We start from the raw sequence: 14,594 nt of genomic DNA, 5'->3' as shown, positions 1-14,594 counted from the left end.
TCAATCATTTCATTTCTTGAAAATATGCATTTTTGCCTATGTGTCCAGATTTTAAGAACACACTGTATAACAAATGATCAAAGCAATAGTTTAATTTTTTAAAAGGCACTCACACAACATGTTTTTAATTCAGATATATAGGTAACCCTCAATAAAAATTCACCTAGTATGATTATAAATTTAAGAAATCAATATAGCCAAAAGTATAGGAAAATGATAGCATAGTGGCTTTCTAACATATGCTAGTTCTTGGCATATTTACGAGAGATAATCAAATGCTTACACAAGCAGGTCTAGTACTAATGAATAAAACAATTCTCAGTCCATAAGGCAGTGTGTATATCTTCTACCAACACTCCATCACAGCCTAGATATGGTAAAAATATAATCGAACAGTTCTCCGCCTGATGCTTTGTTTCTACTTTGATACTAATATTTCCTGTATCTCCCTTGTTGGAAAAACTTTGCACTCTGTCCCCTTCTTTTGTCATAGGGGCTTTCTCTCCAGATAACTAAATGTCTGGCCAGGCTCCATCTTGGCAGTGGCAAAGCCATAAAACTTTCCCTCCTGAACTGCCACAAATCAGAAATAACTTGTGATTAAAAGTAATCTATGCCTATTATTTGGAATGAAACAAGCCACACAATTAATCACACACACACACACACACACACACACATACACGCGCGCGTGCGCGCACACACACATGCACACACACCCTAAGAAAAGCCAACCTAACAGCTTGTTTTCATCAGATCTACTAAACTGATATCTATGTCACTGACATGTCTGAACAAATGCAGTGAACTCACACATTTCTATATAAATCAGGAAAGCAGGGGTTTAATTTTCATGCATCACCAATAAGAAAAATATATACAAATAACATGCTGGTCCCATGGTAGTTAGTGCCTGAATATGATCAATTTTACCTAAGAATCTTTATTAATAATTCTAATAAGTAATAATAATATAACATGTAATATAATACTATAAAACAGTATTATGTAATGTTTGATATAACACATTTTTTACAAGGGAACAATTTTAAGTGACCTGAGAAAGAACCAATCCTCAGAACATAGAGTAGGCTATTATCACTTTTGCAGATTTTTTTAAAAGTAGGGTTTTAAATTATTTTTTTTTAAAAAATGGATGGCAGCTTCTAAATCTCTGAGGATTGGAAAAGAAATAATGAAGGTACAAATTGCCAGACAATTTTGAGTGAAAGAAACAAAACGCTAACAAAAAGGAAACAAATAGATTCTCATATTTGAATCTGAAATGAAGCAGAACGATATGATAAAATCTAACCTAATTCTTTGTTGTTTGCAAAACCATACAGAGGTCTTTTTTCCCCTTCATAAAATTATCAGAATACTCAGGTGAAAGCTTAAAATATAAACTATGTAACACAGGGCAAACATTGTGCAAATAGCTGGAATCGTCAAAAGTATATCACCTGGGGACAGGAGCTGGGAGTTAGAAAAAATAAAAAGGTCAGAGCAGAGAGAGAATCCAAAACATTGCTAAAGAGAGCACTTCTGGGATGCTTGAAATGGGAATAATTGTAGACATGAAGTCCATCTCAGGTTCCATGCTTAAAGCCCTACACAGCTTGACCACTTCTATTGATATAGTTGCTAAGAACCCAGGGTCTGTGTCAAGATGTCACATGATTATGGTTGTTGTTACTGTGGTTGTTTCATGCTTTGCTATGACTATAAAATTCACCGGGGCAGTGAGGTGGTGTAGTGGGCAGAGCCCTGGGCTTGAATCAGGAAGAATCATCTTCATGAGTTCAAATCTGGTCTTAGACACTTACTAGCTGTGTGATCCTGGGCAAGTCACTTAACCCTGTTTGCCTCAGTTCCTTATCTGTAAAATGATCTGGAAAAAAGAAATGGCAAATTGCTCTAGTATCTTTGTCAAGAAAACTCCAAATGAGGTCATGAGGAGTCAGAGATGACTGAATAACAAGAACAAAAAAAAATTCATGGTGTCTAGCCTACTCACAATACGACTTTACATAGTTTAGTTTGACTGATGCTTAGAATGCAGACTCAGTCCATTTCTAGGACAATATTCAAAGTCTCTTCAGGATGTGAGAATTATTATTGCTACTACCAGTAAGCAGTTTTTATTTCTCTAGGTAAAATCGCTTTCTTCACACAGTCCTATGAAATCAGTAGAATAAAATTAGTTGCACTCGGTTTGTTGATTTCAAATCTAGTAATCTTTTTGTAGAAGGTTCCATGCATATGGAATAAAAACTGTTAAAAAATTAGTCTAAGATTTTGTATCAATTTATTGATTCACCCGAGAAAGTAAAAGAATAGAGTGGAAGCCTCTAGAAACCAGCTAGGGTGCGTTGGATTTGGCTGAACAGGTTAGCTTAGGGGTGGGGAACCTATAGCCTTGAGGCCACCTGTGGCCTTCTAGGTCTTCAAGTGTGGCCCTTTGACCGAATCAAAACTTCACAGAACAAATCCCCTTAATAAAATAATTTGTTCTGTGAACTTGGGACTCAGCCAAATGGCTGCACCCAAGGACCTAGAGAGCCACATGTGCTCTTGAGACTGCTAGCTGATTGTTAAATTTTCGGTGTGAGCATTTAAATCTCAGAAATCAGCAAATGCTGTAAATCAGGAGTTTGTTGTTTTGTTGATTGTCTAGACATAAATTGTTAATAATGCAAATTAAACTTTATAGTATGTTAGGAATTTGGGGGTAGGGGAGAGCCAGTTGTTAAAACTTATCCAGCAACTCTTTAATGAAACAATTATAAATATTATGAATCATAAATTATCTCTATTTTCTTTCTTCTGTGCGGACTATGATTAAATTCTAGAATTTCTTTCTTTTAATGTTGAACAGGACATATAGGAACATTTACTGAAATCAAGGAGTATAGAAACGGAAAGAAAAAAAGTTAAAGAATTTCTTTTATACACAAAGCCATTTCTGTTTTCCTCTATCTACTGTGGCTTTCCCCTCAGAAATTGCTTTTTCTACATTTTATATATACTGGTATATGTATTTGTGATTTCTGCAACTATACCAGGGCAATCTAGATGGCTCAGTGGTTAGAGTAAGGACTAGAAGTGAGATAGACCTAGGTTTAAATCCTACTTCAAACACTTACTAGATGAGTAACCTTAACCAAGTCACTTAAACTTTATTACTTTGATTTCTTCTACAAAATTGGGATAATAAAAGTAATTACCTCATAGGATTGTTGTGAATACCTAATGTAGTTAATATACATAAAATACTTTGCAAACTTTAAAGAGCTATATACATGCTTTTTGTTGTTATTAATTTGTTTTTCAGTGATATTCAACTCTTCATGACCCACTTTTGGGGTTTATTTGGCAAAGATACTGAAGTGGTTTGTCATTTCCATCTCCATTTAATTTTATAGATGAGGAAACTGAGGCAAACAAGGTTAAGTGACTTGCTAAGGCTCACACAGCTAGTAAGTGTCTGATATATGGTCTAGTATTAATAATATTCTTAATTTTACTCCCTGAAGACAGGAGTTATTTCACTTTTGTCTATGTATCCCCAGTGTTTGGCACAGTTGTTGGCACATAATAAGTACTTAATAAATGCTGTTGGTTGATTTTGGAGTATTAAGGCATGAATTTCATTATTTTGTAAAAGCTCATTCAAATATATTTATAATTCAGTCACATTTCTTTGCTCTGAGTTGTAGAAAAATTTTATATTTCCTCGGATTTCTTTGGCTTTTGTTAGGCTGGAGAGGGACATAAAATAAAGCTTTTTTTCATATTTCATTATCAGGCTCATTCCAGCTCCATAAGAGTTTAAACTTGTTTGTACAGCAAGGCACTTATGCCAAGACATTAGATATAGCTGCCTATTTTTTCTCCTTTGGTTTACCTGGATGTCCTATACCAGCATTTCACCCCCACCCAACCAGCATCTGAACATGCTGCTGATGGAAAATGATTGACAGCCTGCTCAACATTCCCTTGGGTGAACACACACACACACACACACACACACACACACACTCAAACACACACACACTCACACACACACATACACTCAAACACACACACACACTCACATACACACATACACTCAAACACACACACACTGTCACATACACACACACACACAGACACTCACACATTCACACTCACGCATGCATGCTTGTATAAAATGCTTTTTCGCTGTCAGCTGACAGCTACCAGTCAGGAAAGAAGACAGAGCTACCTGAAAGGAAGGGTTGAGGGTGATGATCCAGCTGCTCTAAATTACATTCATTTTTCCTCACACTACCAGTCTACTGGACTGAATCTCCCTCATTCCATTAGCACTATGTAAGGAAATGCTGATAGAAACATTTGTCAACATTCCAGCAAGGTACCAGAACTTAAAAGATCACCTAGGCCATTTGAGGCTCAACAAACATTTTAATTCAATTTACCAAATGTTTATTAGGGTCCTAATACAGAGAAAGTATTCTCTCGGGACCTGGGATTTAAAAAAAAAAGATGAAAAATAACACACAATCCCTGCTTTGAGAAGAGGGAAGCAGCACATACACTAATACTGATGGATTAATCCAAGTTAGACCATGATAAGTAAATAAGACAGACAGTGATGAGGGGTTGGAAAACATGGAAATGGGGAGGGGGAGGGAGTGGTTCAGAGGCTAGAGGTTATGATTGTGAAAAAGAGACAGTGCAAGAGCATTTCTTTGGGAGACATGGGAAAAAAGTAAATTGTGGTCAGATAGGAGAATAGAAACTGTGTATCGATTATGATATGTCTGTACTTGAAATATCCCTTCAAATGTTTGTCAGAAAGACGGACATATGGGATTTCTAAATAATGATGGCTCGTATTTACATTGAACATTAAGTTTAAAAAAGAAAAAAAGGACCTTCACCCCACAAGCTAGGTAGTAAGAATGTTATCATAACCACTATTTTATAGGAGGAAAAACTGAAACTTTTCAAAGTGAAGTGACAATCCAAAATTCTCATAGCTGTAAGTATTAGAGGCAGAATTTGAACCCACATCTGGCACTATTTCTTCCATGCTACACTACGTCTCCTCTACCATAGGTCACCATAAATTCTGGTTAATTAGAGTCATCTGAAAATCTTGAATTAGGTCTATTTTTGGTACTGTGACTTTGTAAGTTTGGCTTTGGTAAGGCAAAGTTGGCAAGTTGGGCCTCTCATGTCACTTTAACTTATAATATATAATAATATATAATATATAATATTTGTCTTTTTTTCTAAAATTAAACAACTTCTCAGGTGGGTGGTACTTTGCTTCAATTCAACTATAAAAGTCCTCATTTTTTAAAAATTATTCTACATTCTTCAACATTAAGCAATTAATAGAAACCTACGCCACAAACCAAATCTGAAGATTCTCAAACATTCCTTAGTTAAAATCTTGGTAAAAGAACTCAAGAAGGACAGATATTTCATGAGCAAAAATGGCAACTCCATTTCCACTCCATCATTCCTGCAGAAATTTTGCTATCATTATTAATTTTTTGCTTCATTTTAGATACAAGGTAGTAGGCTAATTACACTTGTCTCAGATCTGTATTCAAGTGTTTTTTTTTCAAAGAGGAGGAAACTTTTAAGAAGTATAGAATATTTATTCCCCTTACCATTGTTTCATATTTCTGTCTAAATGTAAGCAGGTACTATAATGAAGGAGCACCTTAGCTTAAGTGACCTCAGAAAACTACAAGTGTATATTGTAATCCAGGTCTGATACTAAGTTCAGGTTCTGGCTATGAGTATTTTGAAACCCAGGCAATACAAAAGTGATAGGACTTTGCAGAACTTAAAAAAATTGTAACACTATGAACTCGAGTTTCATAATTTAATTCACTCTGCCCTTACAATTACATACACTCCCATCATTTTTTTGAAATGGTATAGTCCCAATACATTATGATGGATTTTTTAAAACTAAACAATGGTTATCATTACAGCATTCACTTTCACTAGGCAGAAGTAACTATCAATAGTCTATATAAATCTGTGAAAATATGCCATTTCTAACTTATGTCATTGCAATTACTAATCACAACATATTGATGGATACAAAATACATGTCTCAGAACTATATTCAGGCACATTCTGTAGGAAGAAATGCAGGCATTGGAATAAAAACAAAGTTAAGAGTGGAGAAGAAATGCTTGTGATTTTTGTCTTCCTCAAAAAAAGTGTTGACCTATCTAAAGGCAGAAAAATTCCTTGATAGGAACTCACCTGAAATTTGAGAGCTGCCATGATCTGGCAACGATGTTGTTAGGTTTAAAACCTAGTCCTTCCATACTTCACCCGAATTATGCATTATAAATAATATACACACATATATATGCACATATGCCTGTGTGTGCATATTTACACTTATACATGTGTATATGTATGTGTTCTAGAGCTGCAGACAATTCTCCAGCCTGGGTTCTTGTAAGAATTTCAAATTTCATTTTATTTTTGCCACAGCAAAGCCTACTTCTTTCCAAACATCTCATCTTAAAACACAGCATACAATGATCTTTACAGAGTATCCTCCTTGAAATTTCACCTCTTAGTCTTTTTTAAGAGTGCTATCAGTTACCATTATTTCACTAATTCTAGGACACAAGGAGGGAGGGGTCCAGGCACATGAGATGTCAACATATTGGATAGCAAAAAAGATTGGGGGCATTTCTCTTTTACATACAGAATTAAGGATGACAGATTCTGTCAGTCAAAAACAGGCATTTGGAGTTGGTTGTGTGCCTTTTGTTATGTAGACCTTTTGATTTTAAATTCCAATTCCATTTTCTGGCTTTTGGTTCAAGCCTTGGTACTTAATATTCCTGTTGTTGCTCTTCAGTCACTTCAGTCATGTCTGACTCTTCATGACCTGATTTGGGGTTTTCTTGACAAAGATACTGGAGTAGTTTGCCGTTTCCTTATCCAGCTCATTTTCCAGATGAGGAAACTGAGGCAAACAGGATGAAGTGACTTGCCCAGGGTCACACAGCTAGGAAGTATCTGAGGCCAGATTTGGATTTAGGTCTTCGTGACTTCAGGTCTGATGCACTGAGCCATCTAGCTGCCATAATATTCCTGAGAAACCTTTATTATTAGAAAAAGCTTTGCACCTGTAGCTCTGCCTGCTTTCAACTCCATGAATAATATTCCTTTCCCAAGATAAATTCCTCACTTCTAATCTCATCATTGTACTGCTAAATCAAGACTTGAAACTCAGCCTACTTTCCCCTTTGATTTGTGGGCTACGGGCAGAGTACCAAACTCATTACAAAGCCTTACTTTATAAAGGGCAGAAATTAGACTTTTAGCTCACTGTGGTTTGAATCTGCCACTCTATCAGGTTTCAACCCAGTGCAACAAGATGCCTCCTAGTATTCTACACACTCACTTTCCAGGCTTCTTTTGTGTATTATCTTTTCCCATTTGGTTTTAAGGTCCTTGAGATCAGCGACTGCTTAGTACAGTGTGTGGCACATAGTAGGTGCTTAATAAATATTTATTGTATAGAATTTGATTGAAATGTGTCAGACCTGGGATGAGGAAGACCTGAATTCAAATTTGGCTTCAGAGACATACTGGCTGTGTGATCTTGAGCAACTTAATACTATTTGCCTCGATTTCCTCATATGTAAATTAGAGATAATATTAGCAGGATTGTTCCTTCTCGCAGGGTTGTCATGAAGAAAAAATGAGATAATATTTGTTAAGCACTTACCACAATGATTGGCAACAGAGTAGGTGCTTTATAAATGCATTAAAATGTAAAACAAACTTAATCCAGCCTTTGGTATAGTGGAGACAAGGTCTTTGCACACACAGATCTTGATTTCCTTTTTCCTCAGACAGGGATTTCCCTTATGGCTTAGGGGTTGCCATTGTCACTGGCTCTGTTGAGAATCTAGCAAATGATTTCAATGATTCCTCTTTCTTTGTCCAGTTTCTATCCATTACCTTCCCTATGCCAATAAATTCTTAAGTTATTGGGTTTGGGGGATTAGTGTGCAGAAAAAAGAATAGTTGCAGAGAGATCTGTGAATATGGAATAGTTCATGTTATCAGTAGACATCAAGAGCAGAAAGGTAAGACCTTATAGAGTGGAGGAGGACTGAAAGTACACTTTACTTTGCCTACAAGTGGAGTCTTGTTGGATTTCTACTGACTAAAAAAGATACTTACTTAGTCGGCAATTCTTGAGCATCTACCATGTACTAAGAATTATAAGAGATGCCAAGCAGAGATATAAAATAGAGACAACTGCACATCTAGTACACATGATAATAGAAGCAATAGAAAAAATAGAAAAGAAGAAAACACATTCATAAAGATTTACATTCCACAAAATAAATAAATATTCATGGAGTTTTTTCCTAATAGGTACCTATGCATAGTGAGTATACATAGACCTACATACAATCTGTATAAAGGATGGAAAGACTTTCAAATATTATATATACAAGTTCTAGGTAATAGCACCTGAAGATTTGCAAAGCACTTTAAAAAATTATCTCATTGTATTCTCACAACATCCATGGGAAAAGAATGATACCATTATCCACATCTTAAAGATGAGGAAAATTAGGCAAATAAATGATGTGTAATAGATACATTGATGGCTAGATACATTGATAGAATTGAAAATATAATTCATATTATAATTAAAATTATAGCTTTCCAAATACCTTCCTTAAATACATAACAAATACCAACTGATACCACATTTTGATGAGTCCAGCAGCACTTTAAGTACATAATATTCGCTTTTCAGTAAGGATTAGTAAGAGAAGATACATTGATAGCTATAATTTTCAGTAAAATTGAATTTTATATATAATGTACATATATACAAACATATATATATATATATATATATATATATATATATATATATATATATATATATATATATATATATACATATATATTCCAAGGTGCTAATTCTATCAACTACCAAATCCATTGGATTTGTGAAATCATCATTTCTACTTTATCATTTAATACTAATAACAATGTTCCAAGAATTATCATCCAACTAGTTCTATTTAATGTAGGTATTATACTCAATCAAAAAAAAAGACCATTTCTTGAATGGACTTCTTATAAAGTCAGTCTTCTGACAACTTTATTCTATTGGTCACGAAGGAAATGTATTAGAAGACCTTTTGCAAACTATTCACAAGCTATTGGTAGGGAGTGAAGGAAACAAGACCAGAGATAGACCTACTCAAATTTGTCCTACTGAGCCTGAATTGTTTAGGCTTATCTTAATGTACTAAGGATAGAACAATATTTAAAGTAACATGATAAATATGTATATTCTAATTCAAATAGATAACATGATGTCTGTTAATATTTTCAACTATGAAACCTAGCCAGTGTTTATTCTGCTCCATTAAAAAAAATTCTTACAAATGATGTTCACCTTTGAAGGAATCATTAACTTGACATGTTTTGAATTTTAAATTAATCTTTCGTTCCAATTTTTAATTCAATTTATAAATTATGATTAAATACTTCATTCTATTTCACACATAACTTAGGATTTCTTATCAGAAGTGAACAATTACAAGGGAGTACTCTAAACACAAGTGCCCCTATGCCTGACAAAGAGACCCAAATTTTGGAGCTTTCTAACTCTGCATTGAAGAAGTATTTTAAAATTACTTTTGTCGCTTCCTTTTACCATGCACAAACTTTAGAAAATGTGATATTTCCATATTGTAACATGTAAATATTTAAATCTGTGTGCTGTATAAATTCATATATAGAAAGATTATTCAGGGAAAAAGACATGTAGGAGATCTTCTAGTCAGTGACCTCATTTTGCAGATGAGGCAATTCAGGCTCAGAAAAATTGAGACTATCTAGTTAGTGGCAGTCTTATAACTTGAACCCAGAACTTTTGATTTCAAGTCCTATACTGTTACCACTGCTATTTGCATCCTCAGTTCAGACAATCTGAACCCAGAAAATGTTATATTTTGAAGTGTTTAAAATGTTTAAAATCACCAAGTATTCAAAATAGACTCATAATTTCTAACATGAGTGCATATACATACATATATATATGTATACACATATGCATGTGAGTATGTGCACACACACACAAACACATATGCACACCTTTCCCCACCAGTTAAATTTAAGAATAAACCATTCTTAAATTGTTATTTGCCAAAATAGTCTGACTAAAATACCTTTTTCTTACTTGCTACAAACTAAGTTGCCCTCCACAACTAAGATAATTGTTATCTTCCCCTCCCCCCAGTTTGTCTATAAAGCAAGTCTTTTAAAGCATTAATTTCATCCTTTGTTTCCTGGTGAGGAGAATGACATGCAGAGATCATCCAGAATCACTGTTAAGTATGGGGTGTTCTAGTGGTTTACATTGTACTTTGCTGGAAAATGAGCCATCAAGAGACTGTGATAGAATGATGTTATCCTCCTAGTTTAGCAGAATCTACACAGGCTTACAATAGGCATCTTGCCACCTCTCAATTCCTCACTCTGCCAAAAAACCCAGGCTAGGGATTATTCTCCTGACATCACTACCAAGTAGCAAGTAAGCAACCATATGCTAGGTACCAGTTGCTACAGTGCAATATCAGTGCCCCCTAGCTCAAAAAACATTATTCTCTTAACCTCAGTATAAAACAAGTCTTCATTCAGCTGTCTACTACAAAAGCATGCTCTCCCTGAATGCTAAATTTAACTGTTATCTCATGATACTCAGGTGCCTAGAAAGTGATGCTTAAGGAGACTTTTAGATCAGTGCAACCTAGTATCCTCTTGTTTCCTGATTCAGGAACTACCTTAGGAGATAGGCTATATGGTAGTTCAAAAATGTCTTAAATCTTCAGCCAAAAATTCAAGTGCAAACCCAGTGGGCTTCAACAAGGTAAACATGATAAAGATGCTTGGCAAAAGCCCTGACTAATGCTAAACTAACAACTAATTGTTTTCAGATTCAGTCAAATAGTTCAAGTGACCTGACTCAGGTCATTTAGTAAACTAGATTAGAGCCTTACTCATGCTCCTCCAGTACCACACTGTAATAATTGCCTACAGAATAAATGACATTTTCAAAATGTTTCTCCTTTGGATATTACTACCTGACGTCAAGAAAAAAAATGCAAGTCATATTCACTGTGAAACTGTATAATGAATGTGATTTAGTAATGCAGATAAATTTAAATATTTGACCTGCTGCTCCTAATATTTTATCCCTTAAAACCTCATTTTAAAAAATGTCCTATTTTTATCCATTCCCCTTTCTTCATTCTTTGAAAGATTACAGAAACAAACAGCAATATCTTATTATAGAACACTACCAAGTAATGAGATATACTTAATAAAAAAGTAATTAGAGCTACAACCCAGCTGATATATTTTATACTTTTTTTCTCTTCCTCTGTGATTTAAAACCTTAGAGGTAGTTTTCATCACTGCTCTATTAAATAGGTATGGTATTTAAATAATAATTCTGTAGTTACTAATTTAAAACTACTTAAAATGTCAAAAGTTTCCAGGCTTCAATCACTTTCCAAATTATGGCACTGAAAGTACTCATTAACTGGAACATAAACAGGATCATTTTTACCTCCTGTTTTATGCCACTTTTCCCATTTTATTACTAGAGTAACAGTTTCCCATGAACCATGAAGGGAATTCATTGTGAAAAAACAAAAGGCATGCTCTATTTCTCTCCAGAATATTGGTTTCACTACAGGTACCTACAACTATGCCAATGTGAAAAGATTGCTAAGTAATATGGGATGATGCACTTGTATCTATTAGAAGTTCAGTAAACATTGGAAAGACAGTATTTCAGCTGTCTTAAGATTTATCAAAAATTCTGCATTTTAGAAATGGATCCCCTATGGGATGCTATGCTAATTTTTGGTAGTCCAATTCTAGCAATTCATTTGCAATTGGGGAAGAAAAATAATATGAATGAGGCCAAAATACTTAAAATGAAACAACTCACCTCTTGACAGACAGATGATGAATGTAGAATCAGAAAGAGACATACACTTTTAGACATGGCTAATGTGAGCATTTCATACACACACACACACACACACACACACACACACACACACACATATATACGTATATATATGTATGTATATACATAGGTATGGAGGGATTTCATTCTTTTTTAAAAGAAATTTGGGGTATAGTGGGAGAGACAGAATAAAAAATGTCACTTGAAAAAACACTTATATTAATAAATAATTAAAGGATATCATAAAATAAGCAGGCAAGGGAAAAAGAGTTACATAAGTAACACCTCAATAAGGCAGAATTAACAGCTAGACACTAGAAAAGTTTATATTTTAAGACCATAATATCTACAGTGCTCCTGTTTGAAGCATTCAAACCAAAGGCGTTCTTTTAAAAAAAAAAGTACATGAAAGGACTTTACATGTACTAAATAAATCCATCGATGGTCACAAAGTAGCTGTGAAGAAGAGTCTGCAAGCACAATTTCCACAAGACAAATACATAATTAAATCCATAGTTTCTCAGATTAGAATAAAAATTATCCTTATCTCATATACTTGGCTTTTCTCACCAACTTCTAGAACTTCAAAATTTGCATATTTACATTTTCAACCCTCATAGTATTTATCAGAGATAAAAATAGTTTCTGTTTATTCTTTTATTTGAAATGTAAATGCTTAACATCAGCTTTCTAGTTAACCCACTCTTCCTCACAATCAACTGAACTTTGCATTTCTAATATAAATAATGAAAATGTACATAATTCTCATGAATTTACTAAGATTTCTGAGGTTGTTTTTTTAAAGTGAAATCTGAAAGGGGAAAGGAGACTTTTATTTTCCCTCTAGTCTTCTTCTGATTATTTAATGTGATGATTTGTTTTTTGACATATCATTGTTCATAGTTTTTGTGTGTGTGTGTGTGTGTGTGTGTGTGTGTGTGTGTGTGGTTGTGTGATAGAAGATGATGAACTGCTTACTAGATCAAAGTCCTATGGTTGATAATGTATATTTCTAAAAGTACAAATTGAGTAATCAGCCAATGCTGTATCCCTACAAGCTATGAGAAGTTGTGCTTACCCCAAGCTGTCTGAACAAGTTAAATTAATTTGTCCACAACCCATCATTACCTATGTTAGTTAATTCACATTTAACTCTTCTTGAAATAATTTGAAGATTCTAGAGGAAACAATGATGACAAAAGTTCAGAACTATGCAAATATTTATTAGTAAAATAACTAAATAAAAGTGACATTATCCAGCACTTTACTAATGAAAAACCCAAGATATAGGCATTTATATATTCCCGCAGTAAAATCTTCAAGCAAATTGGAATACTTGAAGTTAATGTATGGTGGATGGACATAGCTGATTTGATTTTGGTTTTTACCCTTTCTACAGTTTTTCTCCCTTATGTGGGTATTCATACTTAAAAGTTTTAGAAGGGGAAAAAAGAAAAGTAAGTGTAATATCACATAATGATTACATGGATTAACTCTTAGTTAACTTTAGGCTTTCAGGTAGTCATCTACTATAGCATATGATAAAGCATATTACTCCATTAACAACAAATTGGGGAATTAATTATTCTAAAGAAGAAAAATTCCAAGTTAGAGAAATGGAAGACATTCAAGAAAACTGTCCTTTGATGACAAAGACTAATTTTCACAAAGTGAGATAAATATCATTTAATTAAATGATTTTACAAGGAATGCAATCAATATGCCTGACTATACCGGTACATTAGAGATTGCTTTGTGTAGGCTAAACTTCATTGCGATATATTCAATGGACCAGCTTTAGGTATTTTGTCTTGCTAGAGTTTTGCCATACTTTCAGAATTGGGTTTTGACAGAGATTTTTTTTTTCTGATGAAATTTTTCTTGAGCAACTAAAAAGATCTCTCATATACATATATACACAGACTCAGAATTTCCCTACATGATGATCCATTACTCAAACAGTTTCTATACTGAAATTATAGTTCTACAAAATATTTTTTAGAAAACATTCAACCCTTCTGAAGTTTGTTGTAAGCAATTTTTTTTCTATATAAAATAATCTAGTAAAAGTAACAATGTAGGCAAAATGATGGTAACTCAGAAATATAATGTTAAATTCAAATCTGTAAAAACATAGTTTTTAGATTTTTAAAACAACTGTACACATATGACCTACTTATTCAACAACAAGAAAAACCAATACCAAGCAGATTATTCATTTTTATGTATCAATTTTTAGTATCTAAGATAACAAATATGTTTAACCTGAGTTTTTATTGAGAAGCCTTAAATGATAACATTTGATCTCAAATTGGATATTCATATTCACATCTTATCTTGATACTCAAGTTCATCGTAATAAAAATGTCCAGTTCTCAACACAACTATGCATACATGCATACATGTATATTTGGGTGGATGAGTGAAATGTATGTATATACATGTGAATATACATATATATTAGACCTGTGCTTTAGATTATATTGATATCAGAATTACAGGAAAGTTTCTCTGCTAATAAAGATTCATATCCTTTTTT

Source organism: Trichosurus vulpecula, chromosome 1 (assembly GCF_011100635.1).
Source record: "Trichosurus vulpecula isolate mTriVul1 chromosome 1, mTriVul1.pri, whole genome shotgun sequence".
Lineage (NCBI taxonomy): Eukaryota > Metazoa > Chordata > Mammalia > Diprotodontia > Phalangeridae > Trichosurus > Trichosurus vulpecula.
The sequence above is the reverse complement of the archived record's forward strand: the minus strand, read 5'-3'. Positions refer to the sequence as shown.